We start from the raw sequence: 24,247 nt of genomic DNA, 5'->3' as shown, positions 1-24,247 counted from the left end.
GCAGGGTCTGTACTTGTATGTGGGATAGTGGTGAGGGGTGCGCTGAGGTGTGCTAGCGCCAGCACTGATGCCTCTTACCTTACCCATGTGCTAATCTGCAATTGCCTGTGGCCATTGAGAAATTGCAGTGGTGTACAGTAGTATGAGCAAACCTGCTGAGGAAAGCCAATCATCACTGTGCTCTCCATTGTGTTAGTCTACCACCTGTGACATGCATACAATTTAAACCATCAGAGTTTGGCTGAGATTACCCTGGTGCCCTGGTGCTTTGAAGGATGTGACCTTGGGGCTGGTGAATCTGACATTGGCATAAAAAGGGGCATATTGCGCAGGTGGCGAATATCTAGCATTGCACTTCCCAGGTTGGTGGTTGACATAATCTGGAATAATATTCCTTGTGTGAGTGCAAGTTAACATTTTGAGATAACTTGTTTCATCTGAGAGTGCGGGCACCATCACTGGAAGTACATTACAAACATGCCGCCCAAATTGCGTTCCTATGCAAAGAAAAGTAAGAAACGTACTAACCCAACATCTGACTCTGCCACCACGCTACTTGAGGCAATAGCACAAGACAAAAGTGATAGACTAGGTGGTGCTAAAGAGCCTGGAAAAAGTGGACAGAAGGAGTGAAGTGAGCAGACAAAAATCACAGGGTTCTTTGCAGCAAGTTCAGAAGTCAACCATGAGAATCCAAACCACAGTAGAAGCAAGGGAATTGTAACATAGCCCGAGAATGGCAGTATAGAGTTGGATAGCCATTAATTGCTAAACCTGTGTTACGACTACAGGAGGGACTCAATGGGTATACCACCTTCATTGCCTAAGTGGAAGAGCATTACCCAGGAGGGCTGAGAAAATCTGGTCGTATAAATGTATCTGTATCACCAGAACTTAAACGGATTGCAGCCGAAGTAGCTGACACCTCCTAATCCACTCAAGAAAACGAAACCGAGCAAGTTCTTCTCTTTTTCTTGATTCACCAAACTTGGATGCTAGGCGAGTTGAACTATCTGCTGCCCTGGGAGCAGTATTCGGGTTATGTTCGTACTTAATGAAAGAACATAGGGATCTTAATAGGACAGTGGCAAAAATAGTAGACATAATACTCTCGAATGATGAGCCCGGACATCGATCTACCACGAGAATAGAATTAGAAGAACATGAATATAAAGATAATTCTGAGTTAGATGAGGTGGCAGAAGAAATCAGCATACCTGCGAGTACCGGCGTAAAACAAAGTATTCTGTCTGTGAACTCTACACCTATGAATGACAGTGAAGACACACAAAACTTCGGAAAATGTAAAAGATCCTGCAGAAGACAAAATAACAGAAAATGGGTAAAAAAGACCAACAAACAGAAAGGGCTATCTAATGGAGTTTAAAAAGAAACAGGAGTTCACTGGCAACATTGAATACCAGCGACATCACTTGTATCAGTCTTAATTCAATATGATCTGGAAGTGACTGAACTAGGTAATAACAGAGTTTCCAGTACTGTGCCAGTAAATAGAGGGCTGCTGGATCAATGGCTTAAAACAGCAGAGCCGGAAAGGGGCCAAAAAAGGCAGACGACTTAGCTACTGCCCTAGAGGAGGCAGGTGTAGCCAATGAGCGGTAGGAACGCCGGGGAGAAATAACAGGGATGCCACAAATGCCCAGTCCATCATCAGTATAGGCACGCGAAGTTTAATTGAGAGAGCCACTAATGATATAGAAAATGAGCCTCACTTAAAACTACACACATCAAGTAATGATGAAAAGAGGGCTGGCGAAAGCTGTGGAAAGCAAACATGAGAAAAGGACTACCAGTATTAGAGACAGTACAACAAAATTATAACCCAACGCTAACAAAGAATGGTTTAAATCAAGAGGACTATTATCAAGATGAAGTCTGAAAAACAATCAAAATTGTGCACCCGGGGAAACATATAAATATCCTAGAAATATATCCTACGAGTGACAGCCCCTCTCTAAACAGAAAAAGGGTAGTGAACCTACTTCACTATTGACTGGAATCACTTTGTCTGGCATTGTGTCAGTGGAAGTACCAAGCTTGCATAGTCCCGACAGCTGGGCTGTAGTCGAATTGGTGTCCCCAATTATCTCTGAATTAATAGCAGCATCGGCAGCACCATTACTAAATATAGGCTATGGCATAATTATGAGTAGGAAATGTGTTGGGATGGAAATGAATTTGCTAGGTAGAGGGCAGCAAATGTAAATAGGACACCCCCAGTTATAGCAATCACATATTTCACACTGACTAAAGGCAACTATTGCATGTTAGGAGTAGATTCCTCAATGTCCCTGCCTCAAACTGTATAATGTACTCCAAGAATAGAAAGAGAAGACAGAACAAGAACAAAGAGCCCTCACTCGACTGAAATAAAAACGGGGAAGAATAGAGAAGCATAAAGGTCACCAGCCTCAGTACCAATTTCGATTGGGTAAGAATAGTAATGTATGTAAATATGTCCTATGTAAAGTGCTTTAGACAAAAGCACTATATAAAAAACAAAAAAAACAGTATGTCGGACAGCCAAACTTCCACTCTGACTTGTCCCCTCGACTTCTATTGACATGATATCACAAGTTTAGCACACCTCACCGCTCTCAAGATCCATCTCACTGACTCATTAGCCAGTTCTTTCAAGCAGTTAGAAAGGCACGGTGTGGCCAACCGGGCATCCGTGTCATAGTCCTTGCCTACCACGTGACCATATCTCATTGACACCTCTATGTAGAACTCCAGCACCTTTCTGTTATTCCACAACATATGCCATAGGTTTATATCTGGCACAGCACATTACCACCATGCATAGCAATCTTTAATACCAACCTTAAACATTCTATATGGTTCCAGTGGAATCTGTCTTCTTTTAAATCTGTCTGATCTTTAGGTCTCTTGTGCTCTTTCTTATGTTTTTCAAAATCAGTTCTCACTCCTTCTGAGATGTATCCCATAGCTAGGTTCCCTATTCTGCTTTTAACGGCGGGATGTCTTCTTCCCCGGGTTCCATGATACAATTGAACATCCGCTTCAGGTGACAGTTTCCTGTGGCTGTAAACTCAATGTCCCATCTAGAAAACACATTCCTCATAAGGTCCCCATTCTCCGTCCTTGCACACCACTCTGCCAGCAGCAGTTTCATGGGTTCTCTGTTGTGGCCTACGTGTAAGTTCTCTTTACTGTCATTCAAGCCAAAACTTCAGCTCCTGCTAATATATCCTCAATGGATTCTGGCCTGCATCCTGCTCTCTTCAAGTCATCTTGTGCTCGATAACACAATTTAAAATTCAGGTTTACTAGCATTACAGCACCATAATGGCTATAAGTGTCCCCTCCAAATGCTTTCGGTAGTGCCCTCCACTCAGCATGAACATAGCTAACACAAGTCAGGATGTCTACTCTTTGCTGTCTCTTTACTGTGTATGGTGTCTCTTCAATGCCACTTGCCACGTCTGCCGCCAAGGTCATGCAAGCAAGAGTTTCAGACCGCTCACCAGTCTCCTGAAAGCTGGTTCTATCCAGTTTCTTATACTTGCCAGCATCACTGCAGTAGTCCAACAGTGCAGAGGATTGTCTGGAGAGGCTTGGTGTGCTGTGCCCACACTAGGGGTATCCACACCTTGTTCTGTGAGAATGCAGAGAAGGGCATAATCAATAAAGGGGAGGAAAGGTACAAGCTGTAGTGCGTGTGCGAAAATGAGATAAAACATGGTACCGGCGCGCAGCCATTTTGGGCATTAACTTCCAAACTGCAATGAAAGTCTACATTTCTGTAAGCTCAGTTAGAAGGCAGACATGAGTTCTGCAAAGGTTGCAATATTTTAGTGTGAAGCAGATGAGCTTACTAGTGAGGCATTGTTCACTGAAGGATAAGCAGAGAGGGGAGTCAGAGATGTGCAGGTTCATTGATAAGGCGTGCTGGGAACAAACGTGCGAGAGACGAGCTGGGTTTTTCCACTACTGTCTGGATTTTTCCGCTCTTGCCTCCCATGCTTGCTGTCTGTCCTTCAGCTGCAGGCAGTCTGAAACTTATGAGGGGCAGGCAGGGATTTGTCCCCCTTAAGAAGAGAGGTATCCCAAGAGCAGACAGAGAATTGGAACCCCAAGTGATGTAATCTTGCTGAGAGGGAGGACGCTCCGCTCCAGGCCCAGTTAGTTGATACGTGTGATCTCTCTGCCTACCTGCCTCAGGACTGTGTAGTGTTGTCGTGGCCGGGATGAGGTTTTCTCCTACAACTGCACTAACGGTGATGTACAGCTATCGTACTTGTCCATGTATCCATCTATAACCAGTTGCATTTATCCTACAGTTATATGTATGCTTATGAAGTGTGAATAAAGGGCCTATAAATAGCCAAATATTCTCTAACTAATAGTCTAAGTGTGCATTATTTCCTTCCTGCGTCCAAGAACTTTTAGTCCATGCAATAGGATGAGTCATTCTGAGGTCATTAGATGCTTCTGAAAAGCACAACACAAGCACATGAAAGATATGAATAAATTAGAAAGGGAATGGGGGTAGGGATTGAGCTTTTGAATGTGTGATAGTATACATGTGTGAAGAATCAGTGTAGAATGATCAGAACAGTGTTGATCAGAAAAGGGCAAATACGTAATGCTCCTGCAAATGAGAGCATAACCTTGTGGGCAGATTATAGCACTTATAGAGAAGTACCAAAACTTGTCGGAAGAGAAGGTTGCATGATGGGCTTGAAATGTGTTCAAGCATACCCATGAGGATTGGAGGCTTTGTTGTCTGTTAAGTCTTACCATAACTTGACAACTTAACAGACCCAAGTGAACTAGCTCTGGGATTCCCTACCCATCTGTCATATGTGTCGGAGCCCAGAGAAGAGTCTGCAGAAGGCAAATGAGGTGGACGCAAAGGGAAGGAGAAATCAGGTGTGAGGGAAATACCCCACAGTGGCTTACATGCAAGGTCACATACTACGGGGCTGGTCCAGTGTGAGGGAACAGGGTAATATTATGAGAATACATTTAAATATATTATCTGAGTGCAGTTGCTGTACAGCAGAAGGTTCCTGTTCATGGTGTGTGTTATGGCGTGTTTGTTGCCTGCTATTTCTGTATGCCACAGTAAGGCCACCTCACAGTACCGAGGGTGAAACGCAGGAAGAGAGTATTTGAGGCAGCCGGTCAACAATGTCAGTACCAGTAAGTCCAAAGGTCTGAAAAGGAGGCCCGACCAGTTGCAAAATGCCAACTCTATATCATGGACAAACGGGTGACCCCGAACACACTTCCGTGTTCGGTGGGACCTTCAGTATGTAGGCTACCTGCTGAAAATACAGTTCTGATGCAGCTGCCCAAGCAGTCATTGGTACCTGCATCATATTTATTGGAATTCCTGGGGTGTTGTGGAGACTGAACCCCTCTTGGGTAGATGCTGGGCTCATCTGGCAATAAGATGCATGTAATCACCCCTTTCTAACCACTTCCCTGTGCTGTAGCAGAAGGTTGAAAGAGTGAGAGAGAAAGAGGAACGGAAAATTACAGAGAGGAGGGAATGCCCCAAAATGTGCATTCCAACTTACTTTGCCACAATTGGAAAATTGCCTGATCTTTCAAAGTGGTTTTAATATAATCCACAGAATCACTGGGAAGGGAATGATTTGTGTGTGGTAGGATTTCCAAGTAGGCTGGAAAAATTTGAAAATCAGGCGACACTTCAGGCCCAAGGTGGAGAAAAAAAAATTGAAACACAACAAATGTGGGCAGGATGCATTAAAACCTGTCAAGAGACAAATGCATTTACACCAAAACGTACTCGAAAACTAGGCTCTTTGCCAGCAAGAGAAATGAACATTTGTTCAGTAGATGAGCTTGGAAATCCTTCACAGACCCTTTTAAATCACAGGCAGGAACGCATTAGAAACTGTCAATACCATTGCTGAGGCCTTGAAGTGCTTGTGCAGTATGGACTGATATTGAATTACACAAAAGAGCAGTGCATTCCATAATGTGGATGAGGAGTTGCATATGAGCATGGCCTAAAGTAATCTAGTGTCTGTGAGGATACGAATGATTCATGCATGTTCCGTTTATATTGTACAGGTTATGTACCTGAGCAAGAACTGCTTGTACTACCCGCGGCTCTTCAGAGCTATTCAACCCTACCTGAGTGAGGAAATCTGTCCGACCATCGCCAGAGCAACCATAATGTCTCGGCTCGACTATGGCAATGCACTACTGTTAGGTGCAAGTAAGTGGTGCATAGCAAAATGCCAAGTGATCCAGAACAACGCAGTTAGAATTGTGAAAAAGAAAACCAGGAAAGAACACATTAGTAACGACAGAGTAGCTCTGCACTGGCTCTCTTTGGAAGACCGGATTCTGTTCCACAGTAAGACTCTAGTTCGCAGATGTCTGTACGGGAAAGCCTCAACATACCTAAAGGAAAAGATCACCTGCTATGTACCGGGACGAGCCCTGAGATCAGAAGCCTTGGGCCAGATCATTGTCACACCCCATAAGAGATCCAATGGTATGAGCAAAACCTTAACAGTAATGGCAGCAACCAAATGGAATAACTTACCTCTTCAATTAAGACTTGAGCTGAAACACACTGGGCCTCATTACGAGTTTGGGGGTAGCCATGCCGTTTTTAGCAGCATGGCTACCCCCAAACCGGGTACCGGGTCTGGGTCCGGGTCTGGGGCCAGAAAATAGGGAATTACCGGGCCATGTCGACTTTGGCAGGCCCGGTTTTTCCCATTCTCGGGACTGTGACCCGGTACATCCCCATTCCCATTTGACCCCTCAGAGGGCTTAAATTGGAATGGGGAGGATGCTAACAATGGGCCCGTTAATGACGGGGCCGTTGTTAGCATCCTGGTATGCTCGCGGGTGCCCCTAAGGACGTCTGGTCTGACCAGACGTCCTTAGCGGCACCCGCGTGGAAACCTCGTAATTTGGCAGCCCGGAATGAACGGTGACTGGCACTGTTCATTCCACAGCCGTCCTTGTAAAGAGGCCCACTGTCTTCAGAAAAAAACTCAAAACTTACCTTTTTAAGTGAAACCTGTTCTGAGAGTATAGGCTATTTTTAGGTAGTGTCTCTTTCATGTTTTTTTTTGTTATGTGTCCTTTCTTACCGTAAGTTTACTGTCCGTGTCTTAGTGTTGGCACCCTGATACCTGCGGGCTACCGGCGCGGGACAAGTAAATAAATAAATAAATACATAAATTGTGTCTACTTATCACAGTGGAGCTGGTTGCAGCTGTGAAAAGTAGACACATGTATTGTAGCTAATTCTGAAGATTTCTAAATACCATATTAAGGGGTTTTCAGCAAGAACCAGGGGAAGCATGCATACTTCTGTGTATATGACTGGAACCCTGGGATTTGAACTTGTTACCTTCAGATTACAATCAGCCTGCATGTAGTTCAATGCAGTCACTGTTCCAGAGAACCATCAACATTCCAAAAATGGTTCACTTCCATCGGTTTATGGGATCAGGCCTTCACTCTATTGAAAAAGTCTTTTTCGGTTGACAGGTGTATTTCTGGACTATCAGGATCGCAGGCTGGAATCCTGTGAAGCCCAGCCAGCCTTCCCTTTATCCAAGAGCACTGAATATTGCTATCACTCTTACGCTGCGCGTGAGCAGCTCGTGCAATGCTGGCCTTTCTTTGCCTTCGGGGCTTGTAGTGGTGCATTTATAATGGACTGTGGACAACTGTACCTATGAAAATGCAGACACTAAGGCAAGGCCAGGGCCGCCTAATAGCATCTGATCAGGGAAAACCTGCATGCTTTGCTTTTACCATGCTCACTCTCTGACTTCTCAAACTTTGGACAAGATGGGTTATGATTGCCCCTATCAGATGTCCTCTTGTGACCCTACTGTGAAGAAGGGCTGACCCAAACCTGTGAATCAGAATATATACAATTCTTTGTGACCGACTGTTTGACCCACTGCACTATGATCATGTTAAATTGTTCATGCTAGTTGAAACAAATACATTATTAACCACATTTTGCATTAAGTATTAAAAAATAACTAAACAGCTTTTAACATATGTGGTATAAAAGCATACTGTAACCACTTTGTCCTACATAGGATGTGCCTTCCTCTGCGATGTGCCTGGTTCGTTGGCAACACAGATGGGAGTCATGGGATTCACAACTAATGCAAAAGGCAACTTGTGGCTAGGGGGATCCTAAAGAAAATACAGAATGCTTTACAAATTGTTTTTTTTTATGTGGACTCTGTGGAGTCCATGATTTGCTGCAGTAGTCAGCTTCTCCTCTTATCGCCTGTTACATACCATCTGTGTCCTGATCCTGTGCAGGGAGCCTAAACAACTCCCATCACTGTTTTATCTTGGGGCAACAGGCACCACATGACGAGAAACTCTTAAATGTAAAGGCAGTACTGGGGCTCATTACAAGTTGGCTGGTGTGGTAATAATGTGCAGTTATTGATGTATACTGGCACATTACTGCACTGGCCAACTATCAGTTTGCCGGTAAACTGGTGGATTGACCTCCAGCTAAGAGTTGGAGGTAATTCTGCCACCTCACCGTCAAAAATTGCCGGTATTACAGGTGCCGGTTATACCCACTCCTGTAATATCACCAATGTACCCCATGGAGTGCTATGGGATTCCATGAAATCCGGATTTACACTGGCTACTGCCACTTGTAATTCAGCGGTAATACTGCTGGACCAAACGGCAGTAACGGCAATTCAGTTTACCACTGAGATACCCCCAAACTTGTAATGATCCCCAATGTCTTCAATTGGTCCCTAATGAAGCAAACATTTATAGCCTGTGCACAAGTTTCACGAGGGAGCACCAATGGCATTCAGACGAATCATGCAGGACCTCGCGGCGAGCACAGTGCACGGGAGGAGTGAATATTTCAATCTTGCATTTCAGGAGGAGTCATGGACGGGACCAGCCTGTTTACTTCGCTTGCAATTTTTAACAAATGCAGGTCCTGTCAGGGGTTGCTGAGCCAGTGCCAGAGGTCACTGGGGCATCGCCAGTGGTATCAGCTGCTACCCCGACAAGCCCCAAATTATGTCCATGCCTGATTTACAAAAATGTCCTCTGCAGTAAATCAGGACATGCTGTTGAGTCTCTCAATTTTGCACTTTCTACCTAAAGACTGATTCCCAAAGCCTCTAACTCCAGCAAGCCTGGAGACAACTGGAACTCCTCTGGCAAAGGTTTGCTCTGGGCACCTTCTCAGGGAGGATCTTATCTTCACCAGATGTACTCCAGTTTTAGGTTTTGCGGTTCAGGTACAAGGCAGGAGGTGCAAATCTGAGACACTCACAATCATCCCCTGGTGTGCGCCAGTGCAAACCCTTGAGAATCAGGCCCGAAAAGGCAACTAAGGCAAGAATGAACACGTGGAGGTAAACACGTGGGTGGGGGCGTAGAACATTGGCAAAACACAGGGTAATATAAAACGGGTTGACGTGTTCAAATCACTAACTGCCGACCATAAATCACCTTATTTTGCATGACTGTTTTTTTTTTTCTTTATCAAAGAGCAAGTTTTCTTTTTTGCTAAAGTTATACAATTTAATTATTAAGTGCGCAGACTGAGCAAACACTTCCGATTCAGAACTGTGGAGAAGAGACCATTCATCACAATGCAATTGTAAAAGCCCGCCACAATCGACGATGAAAATGTGAGCAAATATTCGAAGCCGCCAACTTCTGGCAGTTGGAAAGAAGTAGGTAAAATAGTGCAGGCCGCGGAGTTGGCCCAGAAAGTGGTCTTAGCTTCATCACGAAATTGTATTCGGCGGCGTAAATGCTGCCGAGGCAGCTCTGTGCCCTTATCTCCCTCTTGACAATGATATATTGCGCGTATTCCTTGGTGGTATGCGCCTGTCTGTTGTCTCTTTTTGCTGAGGCCTACTGCCTTGCGTGGGGTGAAGATTAGATCCTGGCGCGTCCCTTACATTTTTTTTTATTCCTCACGCTTTCCAAAAATGTGTCTCCACAGGAGGAGTTGTCTTTGCAACTGATAAATAAAAACAATTTGGAGTCTGAGATTTGGTCGGAGCCCTGACTCCCACCTCAAGCGTGAGGCATTGCAGCAATTCTCACAGGAGTTATTGCAAAACCACAATGGACAGGCAGATAAAGACCCTGAACCGTAACACGGTGTACATGTGGGGGCGGGAATCATAATAATAGAGTGGCCCCCATCTGCTCCGCGCCCGCCCCCTCGGTGCACGGAGCACGGAGCACAGGGATTTCTGAGAAGTACCAGGCTGCACTTTTCAACTGTCTCCCTGTGCATTGTACTCATTGCTCGGCCTCGTACACAAAAGGGGGATGCTGTTGCATACAAAACTGTGCCCTCTTAGACACTGTTGACCGCTGTAAAACGGGTGTTAAAAATCTAGTGAAAAACAATAAACACAATTGCAAAAGACCCACTTAATTGTATTTAAGACTCCTGTTTTGTTCAACGCTTATGCCCAGGGTCGGACTGGGCCATAAAATTGTCTCAGGCACCAATGAAAAAGTGGAGCACAGTTGCAAATGGCTAATCGTTTGTTTTGTGACACTGAAAGGTAAAGGGAGTTTTGGGATCAAACGTGATGCATATTGTGCATTTAAAAGAATATTTATTCAGCAACACTGGTCAAAACTACTAGCCACATAGGGAAGTAACTCATCAAACTGGCCCACATTGGCCCAAAAAGTGGCCCACACCAGCCTTTTGTGTTTTTGTTTCCTATAGGCCAGTCCAAGCCTGTTTATTCCTAGTTATACATATTGTTTTGTTATTTTTATCTGTATTTATGTACATGGATTTACTATTTGAAAAAACTAAGCTGCACAAAGAATTTTTCATGTATTTCAATTAAAAAAATAAAGTAGGTTTTGGATGTCTGTAATTGAATATTGAAAGCTCACAGAGCTGGGCCCTTTTATATCAAGTCAAGGCCTATTTTTTAGACTTTATCAGTTTAAAACCGAAATTCCAATGTACGTATAACAACAATAGCCATATCAATGGAAAGTGACGCAACATTTCTGGTCTAATAGACCAGAGTGGGGATTTCTCACTGAACTCATACAGAGGAAGTCAAGGTCAAGAACTTGTTACCCAAAAAAAGAAATTCTGCTCGTGCAGTTGCTGCTGACCTTATTCTATTTGCAGCCATTTGAATGACTGCAAAAGGGAAAGTAATTCCATTGCCAGCCTCTTATGTTACTTCACACTGCCTGAAAGACATGATTGGCAACTTTGATACCCACGGAAGAGACGTGCGTTTTCAAACGAGATCCAGTGATTTCTGTCTGCATGTATGTGCAAAATCAGTAGAAATAGAAAACAGGAGCCTTAACTGTATTGTGAAAATATGACCAATTGTCAGTGTTCCTGTGGGTGTACATGAATACATGACCTCCATGAATACATATGGGCTGATGATTTTGTAGCTGCACAATACGGATTATAGAATAAGGGCTGTCTTTACCTTGTGCCTCTACTTTCCAGACGAGTGAACCCTTAAAAAGTTTGAAGCTTTGCCCCCTTAACATGGCCTTAGTTACGAGTCAGTAAATTTGGCCTTGCCATTAACTGGGGCCTTAATATTGAAGGGGTGCATTTGCAGTGCACTCTCAAAAGGAGCACAAGACTTATTTGTGTTACTTTTTAGTTGTACAGCGAAGTATGGAGTCATTTTAGTGTAGGAATGCCACTGTTGTCTGAGTGAGTTGCCCTCGTATATTTCATATCAGTACCCGGCTGGGGCGTGGCTTTGTCCTCCCAGCCAATATGGAGGTTCAGAGTGGGGGCACTGCCATACGTAAATCCTGCCGCTCCAATACTCCTCAGGGCTGGAGGTCGCCATCTCCCCGCTGGGTACCTCAGGTAAGTGTCCCCGCCTCTACCAACCCCCTTTCCCACAGATTTCTCTCTCTCCTGCTCCACTTACCTGCTCCTTTCTTGTTCTGAGCCGGGAACAGCATTGTCCCTGCTGCGTCCTGTTACCCAGCACTCCATGGGTTAAGGGCACTTGGCCCCCTCCGTTGGGGAGGCGGAGCGCCAGCGTGATGTGGGAGCGGGGAAGCGGGGTTTTATGGGAAAGGCGGGTAGGGCGCCAGTTACGAGGAAGAGAAGAGTGAATAAAGAGGTTTCTGTTACACCTCCGTGTGTGCGTCCTTTTATGTGCCGCGACGAAGAGAGGGGCATTTCCACTCTGTATGCAGGGAAGGCATACCATTTCCCCTGATGCGTCCACAAACGCCCGCCAGAACACCGTTTCGACCGCCACCCTCACAATACAATCAACCGAGGCAGTACCAACAAGGGCAAAACCAGAGACGATACGTTTGAGCAATCGATGAATACCAAATGCAGGGATACTACGTGCAACCAGACCAGGTGGACCAGCACAGACAGTTCATGGATGAATACGAAAACCCCCCCATGGAACAAAGACCGGAGGCATTCTATCACGAAGATCAAGAGGCAGCCTACAACGCGCCGCACGATCCATATGACCAGGACGAGTTCGTCAATCTCATTCTTGACAACGAAAAGGCGCGCGAAGCCCCAAAAATCCCGATCAAGATGGGAAATTACCAATTCCAGTTCATGATCGACTCTGGCGCCACTGTGAACATCATGGGCGAGCAGGACTACGGCAGGATGTCAGACCCACCACAGCTTACCCCGTCACATTCAAGAATCTTCCAGTGGGGCGCTGCTACCCCTCTGCAGACGGTGGGACAATTCGCTCAACGGTTTCTCCTGAATGGACGACAGGTGGACACCACCATCCACGTCATTCGTTCGCTCGCCAGGAGTAGATGCCTTATTAGCTACCATACAGCATCCCGCCTGGGTCTGATCGAGATACACGTGAAAGCAGGTGATACCATCAACGCAACCTCAAGCAAGCCGAAGGACTCAATTAGCACAATAGCATGCGTTCGAAACCAGAACCTAATCACACAAGACTACATAATGGAAAGATTCCCAAAGCTGTGTACTGGGTTGGGAAAACTCAGAGCCCCTCCCATCAAGCTACACATCGACCCGCTGGTACGCCCAGTGCCGCAACACCCCAGACGGGTCGGGTTTCACCTCCAAGAGGCAGTGTCCGAGGCTCTCCAGCAATTACTCTCCGACGGCATTATTGAGCCAGCAACGGGCCCAACCCCGTGGGTTTCCCCCTTGGTGGTCGTACCGAAAGAAGGTGGGAAAATCCGTCTATGTGTGGACATGAGGGTGGCCAACACAGCTATCCAGAGGGAGAGACACCCGGGTCCATGCATAGAAGACATGATTGTGCAGTTGAACAATGCCCAGATGTTTTCCAAGCTAGACCTGGTGCAGGGTTATCATCAACTGGAGCTTCACCCGGACTCTCGTGTCATCACAACTTTTGCGACACACGATGGCCTATTCCGGTACCGCAGACTGAATTTCGGTATCTCGTCTGCTGCGGAGATTTTTCAGGAAGCCATACGTCAAATTATCAGACCCGTTAAGGGTGCTCTGAATTACAGCGACGACATACTTGTGTTCGGCGCCTCCAAGGAGTCCCACGACACAGCGCTGCACGCCACGTGTGAAGCCCTTCAAGCTGCTGGTCTCACGCTCAACATCTCCAAGTGCAGATTCAGCAAGTCAAAACTTAAATTCTTCGGCCACATCTTCTCCGGGGAAGGGATGATGCCGGATCCCGACAAAGTTGCCACAATCACTGGCCTTGGCGAACCGCTGCAGGTTGCGGACGTCCGCTCTTTCCTTGGCATGGCGGGGTACTGTGCGAGATACATCCCCCACTTTGCCTCCCTCACCGACCCGTTGAGGAGGCTCCTGCAGAAGGAAGCAGTGTTCGAGTGGACTCCCGCATGCCAGCAGGCATTCACTGCCATCAAGCAGGCCCTCACGGAGGCCCACCGACTGGCCTACTTTAACCCCGCTTGGCACACCGAGGTAGTGGTGGATGCAAGCCCAGTCGGCCTTGGGGCCATACTAGCTCAAACCAGTGGGGCGGACATCAACCCGAGACATGTGGTCGCTTATGCGAGCAGAGCGCTATCCACGCCAGAGCTGGCTTATTCGCAGGCCGAGAAGGAGAGCTTAGCCGCAGTATGGGCATGTGAACACTTCCACAATTTCCTCATCGGGAAGAAGTTCACGCTGATTACGGACCACCAGGCACTCCTATCCCTGTTCGGGAACCCGCACACCAAGATGCCACCAAGGATTGAGCGGTGGGGCATCCGGCTCCAAGAGTACAACTACGACATCATCCATCGCCCCGGAGGTGAGCTGAACCCAGCCGACTATCTGTCACGACACCCTGTGGGGCCCCCGCTGACGCGGAAAGGAGATGTGGCCTATGTGCAATATATAGCAGATCGATCGCTACCACCAGCGTTGTCCCTCGAAAGGGTGGCCGCCGCATCTGCCGCCGACCCGACGACAGCCCTTGCAATCAGTTTGACTCTAACCAGCAAATGGAAGGACCACCACAGGGCAATGCTAGCCCACCCGGGCGTCAACAAACAGGAAATTGCGAGACTGGCCAGAGTGCAGGGCGAACTGGCTGTGAAGGACAACAACATCCTTCTACGAGGCTGCAGGATTGTTATCCCTGCCACACTACGAAACGAGGTGGTCCGCACGGCCCACGAAGGTCACCGAGGGGCGGAGAACACCAAGAAACAGTTGAGATGCTACGTCTGGTTTCCCTTCCTAGATGTGGCGGTCGATGAATGGGTGAAAAACTGCCATGCGTGCCAGTGCACCGCCTCAATGGAGCGTCCACCCCCGCTGCAACACACACAGATACCAGATCGCCCCTGGGAACGAGTGGCAGTGGACTTCTACGGACCGACCGAAACTGGTGACTACCTTCTGCTGCTAATAGATGAACATTCAAGGTTCCCCATAGTCAAATCGGTCTCCACCACAGCGTTTCCCCAGGTGGCAGAGGTGCTAGAGGAAGTATTCAGCGAGTGGGGGGTTCCCAAAACCATCAAGTCTGACAATGGACCACCATTCTGCGGGCACGAGTTTGGAGAACTAGCGATGCATTTGGGTTTCAAGCACATGAAGATAACCCCTCGACACCCGCAAGCGAATGGGATGGCAGAACGCTTCATGGCCTCCATCAAGAAAGCGATACAAAGAGCCAAGGTGGAGGCAGTCCACCCGCATCAAGCACTGTGCCGCCTCCTGAGAGCTTACAGGAATACCCCGCATGAAGTGACGAACAAAACCCCTGCTGAACTAATGTTTCGCTACGAGGTGCGAACCCGCATCCCACGCAACCCGTCAAGTGAAGAACCGCTTGACACTGACACTCTCCAACGTGATGCGGAAGCAAAGGAGAAGGCGAGACGTGACACTGATGCGAGGCGTCATGCTGAAACAAAAGATTTTCAGGTAGGGGACGACGTCCTTGTGCAACAACCGATAACCAGGAAGACAGATCCACGATTTGCCCCAAGTCCCATGAGGGTAGTAGCAGTAAAAGGTACGATGGTGACGGCTGAAGATCAAAATAGAGCCGTCACCAGGAACTGTCAACAATTTAGACACTATATCAAGAGAGAAGGCTCGGAAGAGCAGAAGAGGTCTGTCTCCCCAGAACCTCGCATGCAGAGAGATGACCTGTGGACCCCTCCGGTCGGGGATCCGGGAGGGACGAGACAGGGAGGGAACAATCCACTTGTCCCAGAGGCGACAGCTCAAGATGAGAGGCCCCGACGGGTGATCAAGAAACCGATAAGACTTGTTGAGGAATGTTAAGTTGATGTTAGGATATAATGTTCGGGGGTAGTGTTACCCAGCACTCCATGGGTTAAGGGCACTTGGCCCCCTCCGTTGGGGAGGCGGAGCGCCAGCGTGATGTGGGAGCGGGGAAGCGGGGTTTTATGGGAAAGGCGGGTAGGGCGCCAGTTACGAGGAAGAGAAGAGTGAATAAAGAGGTTTCTGTTACACCTCCGTGTGTGCGTCCTTTTATGTGCCGCGACCCCGGCAACACGTCCCGTTCTCGATTCGCAACACGCCACCATCGAAAGGGAGAAGGACTACTACTCCATTATCACAGATTCCACGGCAGCCATCATTTTTTTGTTCCTCTTCTTTTTCAGGTGCAAAACACCCAACTGTTAAAAGACGCTATTAGTACCCCGGTGTAACAGGCATTGGCAATGCCACTAGTTTTGTAGTTCATTGCATTTTACAGTATGGGAGCAAATGAAGGCCGGCACTGGATGGGTGGGGTGAGCAATAAGAAATACATTACAAAACGAAAGAGAATACAAATTGTCATCAATTGCAACGTGCTTTGAATGTAGGACATCGTAAGTGGAAAGACAAGCATTGGCAAAGTTTTAGCTTGTGTATAAGTATTAGGCATTTGCTGGGCACTGCTATTAGATACCCAGGTACTCACACCATTTTGCAGCTGCTGCCATCAATGTCCAGTTAATATCAGAGTAGCAGTGCCATTCTCTTGGTATTGCCAATGCTTGTTTACAAGTGCGTTTTCCACATGAAAGGTGCCTGACATTTTGGTGCAGTCGGCACGCACATTAATAGTCCCAAAAAAAACACAGTCAATTTTTGGAACCTGACACAATCTTTAATGTAGAAAACAACATGGTTAATACGAATCTGTCAGCCGGGCATGGTTGAGACATACATTAAATATTAGCTAGGCAAGGGAGCAGGCTCCTCACCATATGAGTCTGTGTCTGTGTGCAGCACTTACTTAGCCCATGAGTCCAGGGCTGTGGAGCAGCCAGACAATCACTTAATGACAGGGAGCAAGGAGGAGACTCACGTGACTAAGCTTGTCTAGTCAACTAAAGGCTGTGGGCTGCGACAGGCCCGGCAGAAGATGTATGGGGGATCATTTCAACATGATGATTGCCCCCCACTTAGAGGGGAATACATTATAATAGAGACAAAGAACTCCAGCTAGGGTAAATAGCCGCCAGTTATCACGAGATGGCCGGCCAGTAGACATCTGAAATGCTAAATGCCCACTTGTAAAGACTGGAGGAGGGTATCTGTAATTCTGCCCCTGTATGGTAGGGTAAAGGCACAGAACAACCCTAGCTAGGCTCTCAATTTGGTATAACGTGGCGAGCAGCCAGGCTTCATCCTTCAGGAGGTGATGCAGGCTGGTTCTTAAGTACAGTGTTTCCCCAAAGCCCCCAAAAGTAAATGACCACACACAATTTTAGGTGATAACACAGCTTCTTTATATAAAATAACGTTTGCTACTTCTACCAACGGTATATACATATAGATAATAACACTTTGTACATGGAATACTTATTCAGAGAATGGTAAATATATACACTCTATGTTGTACCAAACACTACTTAAATTCAGTAAGAACTGCACTAACGGCAGACAGTTTTAAATGGCAGTTGAATTTGTAAATAAGGTGTAACCAGCATAGAATGGTAAAGAAAGGCAGGTTAGTTATGAACAGTGGCAGAATGTTTTCTTTAGACTAGACAAGTAATTCTGAGTGAGGGTCCCCCCACCTGGGCAACCTGTAATAGGAAAGTTAAGGAATAACTTATGTTGTCCTTTACAGTCCAGTCCACTTTTGTTCAATAACTTTAGGTTGTACCACCCCAAAGTACCTGAGAGGCCACAGGAGAACAGGATTCAAGACGAATCTAGGACTGCTGGTCGACTCCCGAGGGTAAAAGATGCTCTTCCTCGTCACAGTACCTTTAGTGCCTTGGCAGGCAAAGTGGCAGAATTTCTTGGCTTTACTCAATGATACCCTCAGAGGATGGACGCCTTTTGGAAGAAGGTTCCCCTGCGATGCTGAGTCCAAGAATGAAAAAAAGGAACCAAAGTCTTTCAGAATGGCAGCAGTTTGGCTCTTCGCAGTGCTCTCTTTGGTTGACGATTTCTCTGACTGTAGAAGCCCTGTGAGGAAGAAACTTGCTGTGGTCTTCTTAAAGGCTTGGTGGATGAAGATAAGATCCCTGGGACCCTTCAATGACTTCTGGCAGCGACGGGTGCATAGGTCACTTTTGGAGTCAGGTTTCAGAATATCACAGTTTTCTGACTTTTGGTTCTTCAGTGCTGCAGCCGCAGCACAGACCTCTGGATGGCTTCTGGCAACCTGGACTCGACCACTGGAATGGACCTCGGGCCCTTACCAAGTCTGGACCCTTTGGATTACTTCAATAGCTTTTGGTGGAGGAAACCCACTGACTGACCTTTCACAGCACCAACGACTCTGGGCTCTCTCCGGTGGGAAAAAGTGGTGTGTGGTGACTGCAAGGAAGTGCTTTCAAATGTTCTTAGACAGTTTGGAACTTTCACAGCTCCGGTGTCCAGCAGCACTATGCCAGGGTACCCCCTCTTCCAGATGGTACATAGTAATGGCTTCCACTGGTCACAAAACGCGCCTACAGATCCTGGGCAACACAAATGGACTTCTCTGGCTCGATATGTCCGGCACTCCTCCTCTGGACTTTGAAGACCCCTTCTCCGGACGGCAGGCACACAGGACTGGCTTCCAGGATACTTCGATGAGGGGTAAAAGTTTTGCTCGATTGTCCCTCGTAGCTCGGGAAGAGGTTTCCTTTGCAGGTCCTCTCTGGAACAGTCCTTCGGCGACACAACAGCTTTCGGATTGTTGAAGAAATGCAGCAGCAGACTTCTCTTCCAGCTGGACTTCAAGGAGCAGTTTCATCTTGCTAAGCTTCAACTTCAACTTTGCCTTTGATTCCCAAAACTAGAGAGCACTCAGAGCCACTGCCAAGTCAGCATGTAGCTGCCACCAGCCCATACCCTGCTCTGTGGGCAACACACAGTTGCCCAAAACACACATAAAACGTACAAAGGTGTACCCACACCCATGGCTACCATAAGGGTATCCCATGGGTGATGTTCACCAAAAGATAAGAGGAAGAGCTGCACTGCCAGAGATCCAGGCAGGACCTCAGTGGCAGACAACATAGAGAAAACACACAAAGAGAAGGGGTAGGACAAGGACAGGAGTTCATGTCCCTCCATAAAGCATTTCCACATCGCATGCACCCCCCCCAAACTGAGGTTAGGGCAACTGATCACCCACAAGATTGCTACCCTCATCCAGATAGTCAACATACCTTCTGGAAGGGCCATCTGCATTATCATGAATCTTCCCTGGCCTATGCTGAATGGTGAAGTCTAGCCCTTGCAGGCTAATGGACCACCTGAGTAGTTTGGGGGTTTCTCCCTGCATCTGCATAAGCCATTTTAAGGGCTTATGGTCAGTTTGGACCATAAAGGCAGACCCTGTAAAGTAAGGTCTAAAATGCCTAAGTGTCCAAATTATGCAAAAACACTCCTTTTTAACAGTGGCCCACATTAGTTGCATACCCTTAAGTTGCCTACTGATGAAAACTATGGGGTGTTATCTCCATTTGTCGTCTGAGACAAGACAGCTCCAATTCCGGTTTCACGGGCATCAGTTTGCACAATGAAGAGTTTGCTGTAGTAAGGGCCACACAAGACAGGTCCCCTGCACAGACTTCCTTTCAAGCCATCAAAGGCCCTTTGACAGTCTTCACTCCAATGAACCTTCGTAGGCTGTTTTGGGTGATGTCAGAGCTGTCAGAGGTGCATCTATGGTGCCATAGTCTGCCATGAAGTTTCGGTAGTACCCAGTGAGGCCCAAAAAAGCTATCACCTGGGTTTGAGTAGAATGAGTCTCCAAGTCCTGTACATCTTGTACTTTACTACGTAGAGGTTTGGATTTTACCCCCTCGTACTGCATAGCCAAGGTAGGTAACCTCCCCCTCTGCTATCTGACACTTGGTTGCCTTGATAGTGAGGTTGGCCCTTTTCATGGCCTGCAACACCTTATCCAAATGTCTCAAATGTTCTTCCCAGGTGGCATTGTAGACAGCAATGTCTTCTAGGTAGGCCGCACAAAAGGCTTCGAACCCTCTGAGAGTATATTGACTAATATTTGGAAGGTAGCGGGGGCATTCCTCAACACAAATGCATAACCTTAAACTGTTAGCTCTGACTGACCAGGCCAAGGAGAAAACGGCTTTCTCAACACCAGAAGGGCTCTATTTGCCAATAGCCTTATGTCAGGTCAAAGGTGCTCACAATCTTCGCAGCACCTATTTTGTCCACAAGCTCATCAGCCCCGGGCAATGGGTGTGCATCAGTCTTGGTGACTGCATTGACTCCTCTGTAGTCCACACAGAACCTCCAATACTTGGGACCTGCCTGTGAACATGCCTTGGGGGCAAGAACCATTGGGCTGTACCAAGGGCTCATTGAGGGCTAAATTGCTCCCATGTCCAACATTTTGGCAACCTGCACTTGGATTTTGTTCTTTACAGTGTCAGAACATACTTAGCCTTGGGTTTCCCCTTCGGCTTGGGTAACTGAATATTAGTCAAACCCTGGTGTACCTGTGAGCTAGTGACTGCAGCAGCATTCAGGGGTAACCCATCTGAGATTAACCCCATCTCAACCAAGTCATTCCCCAAGAGAATGTTGGCAGGCACGCCCATTGTCCTGAACCAGGACAGGAAGTTTAGCTGTCTTGTCATCAATCTGAATGGTGACTAGGGCTACAGGAGATAATTTGGGAGGCCCACCAGATAACCTGGTGGTTCTCAGAGGAGCACCTACATAGTCCTCTGGCCTGAGCAGGGCCCTGTTCACGACTTTCATGCTAACCCCAGTGTCTCTCAAACCAGTGGAAGGCTGGTCATTTATGAGGACATTTCTCAAAAATTGTCTACTGTTCTGTGGGATAGTAGCCAGTACTTCTGAGTACTGGTCCCTGGTCCCAAAGGACACTAAGGATATGTCGACAGGAGCACCAAAGGTTATCCCTGGAGAGGAGGCATGGAGTAAGGGTAAGCCAGACTGACAGCCTAGACACCAAGTGCCTTACCTTTATACTTGGGGTCCCCCTTCTTGTGGTCCAAGGCACCACAGTCCCAACAGGTGACAGGAATGCGAGGGACTGAACTGGATCCACTGGGAGCCTACTTTGCAGCAGGAGCACTACTACTCGTACTCCCACCCAGGTTTGAGACTTTCCCCCACTAGATTTCGGAGTTCAGAGGGAGAATATTTAGGTATTTTCGGATGTGTCTGCTTCTTGGACTCCTCAGCCTTCTGAGTGGTCCCTTTCTCTTTGTCCTTGTCGTTCCCACTTGGATCCTTAGGGGACACCCTTTTGGAGACCCACTGATCAGCCAACTTGGTTGATCTAAAGGGATCCAAAATATTCTGGTCAGCAATGTACAGATGCACCGCTGGTGAATGAGCCTAAAAATAAAGTTAAAAAAAACAAAAGGTTTGACAGTTCAACAAAAGACTTCACTTGGTAACCATCAATCCATGGTATTACATAAAAAGTTAGAGCGTTAACAGCCTGTACTGTGAAGAGTTCATCAAATAACAATAGATTAACAACATATTAGACTTTATTAAGATATTAAAACATAGATAAAATATCAAAAAGCTAAAGAACACAGTATGAAGATAGAAAAAAGTACACAATACACACATACTGAGTGTGCAATTTAATAACTAAAATAGTGACTCGGTACCAGGTAAAGTTCTAGAGGTCTTAATGGTTATTGGCACATATATCATTTATAGTCTACAGTGGAGTATCAGTGACTCGATGTAGAAAATTCTACACATGTAGCCTATGCTCTTAAGCTTAGGCACCTTCTCGATATGTTTCTGTTCCTATTCTTAACATTGCTGAACGTTCCTCAGGAGATTACCCTTAACAATGTGGTCACTGGTAATAACAGGACTATTGCGTTCTAAGTTCGGTCAGTCTTTGATCAAGCAATATCCACAGACAGTGGTACTTGAAGCTGCTCTCACAGTGCAGACTGTTGGTAAAAACAGAAAGACAGCCAGTGCTGTTAATGCTCAGTTTATAGTTGGAGATTAAAATTATCTCTCTGCCAATTTATGGTATATGGTTTACCTCGATTGACAGGTGGGGGTTACTAGTAGAGTGTCCAGTCTTACAAATAGACCTTGTTCAATTACACTCTTAAAAAACACAATTATGGATTTGGTACTTGGTTATATTATTGTCTTCGTCCTCCGGAGTTAAAAAATGGTTTGAGGCACAATCACCTGTGTTGTGTGTCGTAGAAGGGTTTCTGGATCGGTAAAGGTTTAGCCGTCAGGCTGCTCCGTTCACCTCCTTGTTATGTAGTAGGCTGCAGGAGATAAAATCAATCCCAGTAAGTTTATCTAGTCGTGATAGGTCCAGAATGTCTAGAATAATTAGTGTTGCATCTTATCCTGAATGATGATGGATCACCGTGTGACAGAAATATATGGGCGAGACTGAATTCCTCTTGTGCTGACCTATGGAAGGGCAGGTAAAAGAATAATTAAGTATCTCGTGGTGTGTAGCCCCTAGATACTAAGGATTAAATCAAGTATCTCTAGAAGTGACACTACCTTGTTACAATTATCCAAGGGAAAGTGCGTTACTCTAGTAAGATGGGGTTCTAAATGTACGCGTTGGAATAAATGACTACAGTCTAGCTAATGGCAGTAAAGGTGAGGTTCTGATAACTCTCGGTCAGTGCATATCTCACATTGAGCTAGTGTCGAAATCACTGGGAATGGTTTCAAAAAAAGAACTCAACCATGGCTTTTTTTGAAAGCCAACGGTACATTCAAGACTCTGGCGTTTGTAAGTATGTCTGTATATCAATTACTTCTGCACATAGCGAGTGTAAAGTCAAGGATTATGAGTTATAGAAGACCTTACCTTCAGGGGAGTGTCTCACGTACGGCTCTCCCATGGTGTGAGTGAAGCTCTGCTGTTCCACGGTTGTATGGTGACAATGAATAGAAATGGACGTAGGCATTGGAAGTTGGATTACAATGCGGCCAGGTTGTAGTAATGTTTGCTAGAGTAAACTAGCAGCAGTGTCTGCCAAATACACACAGAGTTCCACATGTAAACAATAAAAGGAGCTAGGATCGAATTTCAAAGTGACTGTTAAAATTAGAGTTGCTCCTTTTTTATATATAAAGATGTCATTGACACTTAAGTAAAGGTGGAGCTGCTAGATATTTGGCATAGTATAGTATCAAGTGGAGTAGGTGGGAATAGGAAGAGTTAAGGTGACTACTCAGTATTGGGCTACTCTTAGTAGTGTTAGATGTCAGCGTGGCATGCAAATAACCCTAAATGGTATGTTGATAAAAGGCAAGTAGATCAAATACATTAAGGTGTTTATTATTTGATATTATGCCATTCCACTGCCTCATTAAAACTTCTTTTGTCACTTTTAGTCATGTAAATGAGTTCTTGCTCTCTTTTCAGCAGCTTCACTTCTCTCACAATTTGATGTGTGCCTTTTATAGCTTGTAATACTGTCCAATCAAAATCTTCCCAGCCAGGATTTTAGCTTATACAGTGTTTAACCAGGAACAGGAGGAATTCAGTACCACCCGATATTTCTGTCACACAGTGATCCATCATCATTCAGGGTAAGTTGCAACACTAATTATTATAGAAGTTCAGGACCTATCGCGACTAGATATCTAGAAACTAACTGGGATTTATTTTACCTTCTGTAGCCTATTGCATAACAAGGAGGCAAACCGAGCAGCCCGACGGCTAAAGCTATACCGATCCAGATACCCTACAATGACATACAACACAGTCAATTGCGCCTCTTACTGTTTTTTACTTCAGATGGAGAAGACAATAAAATAAGCAAGTATTTAAAGAAGGTAGCATACTAAAACCTCGAATTGTGTTTTTTTCAGAGTGTAACTGAATAAGGTCTATTTTTAAGACTGGACACTCTACTACTAACCCCACCTTTCATTCGAGGTAAATCATATACTGCAAATAGGCACAATGATCATTTTAATCTCCAACTATATAATGAGCATTAACAGCACTTGTTTTTCTGTTTTTACCAACAGCCTGCACTGTGAGAGCAGCTTCAAGTACCACTGACTGTGGATATTGTTTGATCAAAGACTAACTGGACATAGAACACAATAGTACTGTTATTACTAGAAACCACATTGTTAATCTCCTGAGGAATGTTCACCAATGTTAGGAATATGAACAGAAACATGTTGAGAAGGTGCCTAAGTTTAAGAGTATAGGTTACATGTGTCGAATTTCCTACATCGTGTCACTGATACTCTACTGGAGACTATACATGTTCTATGTCCCAATAACCATTAAAACCCGTACTC

Source organism: Ambystoma mexicanum, chromosome 4q (assembly GCF_040938575.1).
Source record: "Ambystoma mexicanum isolate Mex_15411 chromosome 4q, UKY_AmexF1_1, whole genome shotgun sequence".
Taxonomy (NCBI): Eukaryota; Metazoa; Chordata; class Amphibia; order Caudata; family Ambystomatidae; genus Ambystoma; species Ambystoma mexicanum.
The sequence above is the reverse complement of the archived record's forward strand: the minus strand, read 5'-3'. Positions refer to the sequence as shown.